Source organism: Rutidosis leptorrhynchoides, chromosome 9 (genome assembly GCF_046630445.1).
Source record: "Rutidosis leptorrhynchoides isolate AG116_Rl617_1_P2 chromosome 9, CSIRO_AGI_Rlap_v1, whole genome shotgun sequence".
NCBI classification, from domain to species: domain Eukaryota; kingdom Viridiplantae; phylum Streptophyta; class Magnoliopsida; order Asterales; family Asteraceae; genus Rutidosis; species Rutidosis leptorrhynchoides.
The window spans coordinates 261,034,378-261,041,229 of NC_092341.1; the positions used below are offsets into that span (position 1 = coordinate 261,034,378).

The 6,852-nt window shown below is 34.4% G+C and overlaps 1 long non-coding RNA gene across 1 annotated transcript; it reads left to right on the plus strand.

Annotated features, from left to right (window-relative positions):
* The first annotated feature begins 291 nt into the window (after positions 1-291).
* LOC139866284 (uncharacterized) lies at positions 292-3,923 on the plus strand. The gene is made up of 3 exons (XR_011765356.1): positions 292-595; positions 1,701-1,840; positions 2,439-3,923. It is a non-coding gene; the product is annotated as an uncharacterized lncRNA (long non-coding RNA).
* Positions 3,924-6,852: the final 2,929 nt, after the last annotated feature.

Genomic DNA, 6,852 nt, shown 5'->3' on the forward strand with positions numbered 1-6,852 from the left:
TCAAACCTTCAACACCAAATCTTCAAAACTTCATCATCTTCATTATGAAGATATGAAGATCTTCATATTTTTTCGAAAAAAATTTCGATACCGAATCTCATCAAAACATAAACACAACTAAATGAGATTCAACAAATAATGAATCTCATTTTACCGAAGCTAAATCGAAACTTATCTATTATTACATACTATAAATCGTGAAATTAAATCTGACGTGTCAGTCCATAAACACTCCTTAATCCCTTTTGCTGATGTGTTAATCCTAGAGTTAATTCTAATTAACACTAATTAACCTATCTAACATACATGCCGACATCGTTATTTTAGTAAGCAAATCCAGATTCTCTATACTCCAACGGCTCTTCAGAATCATCATCATCTTCATCAGAATCATCATCATCATCATCATCATCATCATCATCAGAATCATCTTCATCGTATCCTCAATCGATTAGGAGACGACTAAGAGATATGGAATCGAATCTGGGCGGCAGCGGCATGATGATTAACGGATAAATAATTCGAGGGTTCGATAATGGAACGGTCCAACAACGATGATGAAGAACAGTGATTTAGCGATCTTCTCTTGATTAAGGTGAGTTCCTTTGATTTAATTTATTTTTTTCCTTTTTTAACTGAAACGATAAAAAGCAGGTTGTATTGTTGTAATACACATATCAATATGAGGTTAGGTTTTAAATTTAGTATTTATTTGTTGAACACCACCTGTTTGATGAAACGCCTGAATACGTAAAATTACCAAATCATGTTTGAAAAGTGTTTGGTTTGTTTTTATGGTTGCTATAGGTTCATTTGCATACAAAATAAATTTAACTTCACTTCGTTATATTGTGAAAAGTGTTCGTGACTAATGATTCAATCTTTGTTGTTCATTCTTGTAATTTGCTTGTGGCATTAGTTTTAACGTATAGTTAAAAATTAGTATTCACATTTGCATTATAATAGTGTTACTGTTAACAAATAGTTTAACTAAGGTATTGATCATGATTTTCTATGGCTTTATAATACTGTTTTAATACTCTTACCGTATTCGTTATAGAAATTTCATTGGGTTTGGTACTATTGCCTCAGTTGTTGATCATGATTGTAATAAGGTTTATTGATATCGACCACGAATTCGAATTTTACTAAATTTTGTTACTAACAATGAAATAATCGATCAATTTGTTGATTTACCCAAATTTGATTTTTTTATGAATGGGTTTTTAATAAACTTATACTACTGCAATTTGAATTGTGTAAATGTCAGCAACTTAGTATGTGAATTTAAATTTGCCAAACATGAAAGATTGATAACATACTGCTTCTCATTAAATCCATTTGTCTAAGTGGGATTGATCAATTACAACTCACAAACTTTACTCACTTGACCCGTTATTTTGAAAAGGTACTAGCATTCAGTGAATGACTATTCTGGAACTTTGCTGATTTTTAATGGTTGGTTGATTTACTTTTACATGTTATTTTTTAGTCAGTTGAAGAATCTCCTAGAAGTGTCAATTTGGACAAGAAACAATCTATATAAAATTTTGAATCGGGCAAAACAAGTTGTGGAATTGAACAATCTATCTTATATGTATATTATTACTTTGTACATGTATATAGTTGTCTTCAACAAGAGTTTCATTCAGGACATGGCGATTTTTTTCTATAGATGATTTGTGGGTGTTTTTCTAAAGATGTTTATAGGTTACCTATCCATATCTGCATACCAAGTTTGTGGGGCCAAATGGCATGGGAAAGCAGTCGATGTATGATTGCAGATATTACAACAATGTAAAGTCTCCTAACTACCTCCTATACCAAAAAGATATCAAAGGTAAAATATTTATTGCCAAATCAACCCACTTATATTGTTGCCAACCTTGTTTATGCAACAAGATGATATTCAGTTGTATAATCAGGTAGCCCTTTGACTATTTACTTATTAGGTTTGTCATATCTCAAATAAGTCAACAAAAATATGTTGGCTTTAAGGGGATCGGCTCAACCTTGATTCCATGAGCTATAAAGAGTTCTATTTGAAATTATTATTAGTTAATGAAAAAAGATTTGGGTAAAAAGTTATTAGAATTATCTTAATCAAAAGATGGTTTACCTATGGGTTGGGTAAGGGTCAAAACAGGCAAATGGGCAGCCTATGCAGGACCGGGTGGTGGATGGAATGGTGGAAATGGATTTATTGAAACATATATAAAGCGTCATGCGCCAATCTATTATATTGGAGTACTTTAAATCATTTTGACTTTCTTGTATATCCGAATATGTTGGAAGTTGGTAATCGAGGCGTGAGCTATTTGGAATATCGATAACGTTTTAGCATATGTGCTTTAATGAGGGTGGTGCTTGCTCTTATTTCCTTTCAATGCAACAAGTTCATGTAGATTTCAATCAATTACGTTTTCTTGAATGTACAGGCTCCACTTCTTATAGGTTATGATGTCAGAAACATGGGTGCAAACATTTGTGACAAATTGAGCAATAGTATAATCATCCGGTAAACCAAGGTAATCTATTTATTTGAAATGTTATATGTTTACAAATAATAGTAGTTGCCTGATTCTTTTAAGATACTTATATTTGTGCAACAAAAGATTCTAGCTACTTTGGTAAACAGTTGATATAAGGGATTCATCCGATTGCCTTTATGAAAAAAGCGAACACCTATTAGTATGATACATTTATTGGTCAAGTACATAGCAAGAATACAAGAGTTTTTAAAAACTTATATAATGTACATATGGAAGGAAATTTTATGAAACAATACAAATGACTGCATGTATGTGTATTCTGTATAAATATTAGGAGTTTTCAGTGAGTATGCATGTATTATTTATGTAGTTAGCATGTGTTGTCGATATTATTATTAGTTAGATTTTATTCAATATGGCTAATATGTCTTTTAGTTATAAGGAAGTAACAAGCTATTTTGTCTTCTAATCTGATAAACTAATAAAAAGATATAATGGGTCCATGTGAAATGGAATCATTTTAAGTCTTGCTAACTGCATTTACGAGTCGTGAAGGACTTAATCAGGTATGCATTATCTACAACTCTGTTTCTTTTTCATGTAAGCTTCGCTGTTGCGAATCACTCACGGACAGATGGGATATTTTGGTTAGATTAATATAGTTGAAGGGGGACATATCGCTTCACGAGTTTAATGTCTCTTACCAACCCACCAAAAATCAGTCCCAAGTTCCTTCATTCCTCATTCGTCATACAATATTATGTTATTTGTTAGATACTCATTTTTAGTGGCGGAACTTGAACCCGACCACATATGAGGCGGTTGCAAAAATTTTATTACATTTTTCGGGCGGCTGCAAAAATTTATTACATTTTTCAATGACAGCAAAAACTTAATTTTTTATTAATTTTTTTTTTTAACTCCAGCTGGGGCGGGTCTACTCAAACATCCGCCCCTACTCATTTTCATATTCATTTATAGTGTTTATTTGTTAGATACTCATTTTCATATTCATTTGTAATTGTACTATTCAAATTTAACACCATTTTACATTCTCCAAGTACTATTTAATTAACGAATGTGCCTAGCGCGGGCTCTAAGCCAAGTAGAGAAATCCGTTTACGGCTGGTGAACTTCTAAGTGTATTGTTTTCATATTTCGTCCATTTTGTATTCACGAGTATCTAACATTTTTGCAGGTGTATCCGATTGGTTTTGAGCTCAATATGCAGACTTAAAATAATGTGAGCAGCAAGCAGCGACCTGCTCTAACAACATTCAAGTGCATTTGGTTTTGATGATTATAAACAATTCATTGTTGCATTTTAATTGTATTCATTCATAGAGTTTACAATACCGATATTTTCAATACATTTGATTTCAATACAAATACAATCAATAATGAAGGGTTTCGTCATTGTAATTGTATCATACAGGTTATCGGTACCAATACTAACGTTTTCATTTTCGAGTACTATAATATAGAGCTGCCGTGCGGGCTCTTAAATCTAGTTCAAATATAAAACACATATTCACTACAATAACTCTGATTCATATATCATTTATTCACATCCTATTAGATCAGATTACATTTAAAAATCAAAATCAACAACATTCATCTACTGCTACAGTTCTCGTTCATCATTCATCTTGTGCTCAAAATCAAACTTCTACAAATGATGATGATAACAACAAATTGTTTACAGCAAATTGATCCTAACAACAATCCGAAGCTTCGTTGCTCATCATCTCAGATTAACAACAATAAATTCATTGTGATTTGAATAGAATTCATCTTACACGAATACGTCACCGATTTGAGCTCCGGAGTGATTCGTAACGATTTGAGAAAATATAAAAGTGCAGATCGATTAGGATTAACATCGTGAGCGTGTATGCAAAATTTCAGATCCTAATTCGAAGGATCGAGCATTAATTTTCAAGTCAAAGCTTCGTTCTCAAAAGTCAAACAACTTGAATCAGCTCCAATTCTAAAATTATACGATGATTCAGACTCAGAGAATGATGATCGAGCATTCTATGATGGATTTAGAGTAACTTTCATGTAGATTACATCAACTGAAACGCACTAAATCCTGGAATTGATTTTCGAGTTCATGAAGAACAATACCGAGCTGTTCATCTCTGATTCTGTGGATTTAAAGTTGTTTTGGATCGAGTTTATGTTGAAAAACGTTTAATCGCTGTATCAGGAACATAAGATGGCCAATTTCAATGCCTAATTCATTCGAATTGGATAATTGATGATTTTTGCGTTCATATGCAAAAGATGAACAGATTCGGTATTGCACTTTGATTTTTTTTTTTTTTTTTTTTTTTTTTTTTTTTTTTTTTTTTTTTTGAAAGGCAAGGTTAGTTGTTAGTTGTTAGACTCGAACCTGGGTCACTCTCGAATCCATGAAACATGGATACCAATGAAGCAAGGCCTCATTGGCGGTATTGCACTTTGATTTACATTCGGTATTGGTAATTGACTCTGAATCGGTATGCTTCTATCAGTTTACGATTATCATTCGGTATTGATTCTGTATTGCATTCGGTATATGGAGTTTATCATCCGATTCGGTATTCCCTTCGGTATTCCCTTCGGTATTTCAATCGGTATTTGCTATTGATGATGGTGGTCACTGTATTTTGATACTGATTCGGTATAAGACGTGATACAGTGATGATTTGGGTTGTAATTGGACTATCTAAAATCTCAAAGCCCAATACCGAATTTCAAATGGCATGATGTGTGTTGGGCCTACCGAAATTTAAAAGTCCTACCGAATCTGACAAAGCAATTTTTAAAAGTTTCAAATTCAGTCCTTGTCAGCATGAGATATTTTGCAAGACCAGTCCTTTACCGAATCTGGCTACAATATTGACAGTTTTGGCCCCTGATTCTTATCAGGATTTTCACGACTAGTCCTTTACCGAATCTGGACCTCAGAAGCATATTTTTCTGATATTTTCGAGGCTCGGATTCACACGGCTTTTCTCACACGCGTTCTTTAAGATATTTTGGGGATTTGCCGAGCACGTCAACCATTTTATACAATGACGCTCTTATTTCATACGATATTCATGCGAGCATCATTGTGGGGGAGATATGTATATGGTTGATGTGCGTGTGACTTCAATACACGTACGGTATTGGACTCGGACTTTAAAGAAGACAAAATCGTTGCGTTACTTGTTTGACGAGTGAGCAAAGGAAAACGAAAAGGACTTCCACATCCTTGGGGGAGTATTGGAGACGTTAGGAACTTCGAAGGAGCCAACGATCAAAGCCAACTATATTGATACCGGCAATATATGAATAATTGAGGCTATCAAAGATGTGATGAGTACACAATTGATTGGCCGTATGCCCCATACATTCCGGGGGGAGTTTCTCAAGTTTTTCGAGCTTACTAATCAAGTCAAGTGTTGGGGGGGGGGGGGGGGGGGGGGGGGGGAGCTAAGTGATTTCGAAGAAGATCTTTCTCCATTGGGGTTTAGTCAAAAGTCGGGACTTTAGCAATTTTCCGATAACCGTGCTAAGTTAGAATATGCTTGTTTCAAGATCGTTCTTAGTTCACGTAGGAAAGCCTAAGTACTTTGAAGGGGGAGATTCTAAGATTTCGAGGTATTCTTCATCAACATGAAGTGATGCAACGATGAATGTCTACCTTGCGCATTCCGCTGTGCAAACTCAAAGACCATTGAAAGAACAATGATATCAAGATTTGAAGATTCAAGATCTTCATCAATGGCCGTACATCATTCCGGGAGTTAGTTAGCAATAGCTGATTATTTCCTTGTAATGTTGTATGTTTTACTAGGGAGTTAGTTTTTTGGAAACCCGTCTCACTCCTAGGGGAGATTGTTAGGTATCCGAGAAAGGAGTAATACGAGTTTCCCTAGCCTTATGGAGGATCCTTTATACGAGGCTATATAAAGAATCCAAGGCTCCCTAGATTAGCTAAGCTTAGCCACTGTTATGTAGAGATTTTCAAGAGAGCCGTGAAAAGTCAATCTTGACTGATTGACTTTGTCTCTCAATCTTAATGGTTAATCTTCACATTCATTGATATTCATGTGTCAAGGGTCCTAACAGTATCACATCAAATTGGGGTGACTTAATGGTGCACCCTATGGTTTGCACGCATAAAAGAAAACATTTTAGTTAAATTTGATACGCATTAACATACATATCATATCAAACTGCGAGGGACTTATTGGTGTATATATTAATATACAAGTTATTGGGTTTTTGTCATGATTTAAGCCCAAGAGGTTTCCTTACAAGCCAAATTTTGCCTATAAATAGAGGGGTTCCCTACCTCCTTTGAGACTCAGATGGAAAGTCATAC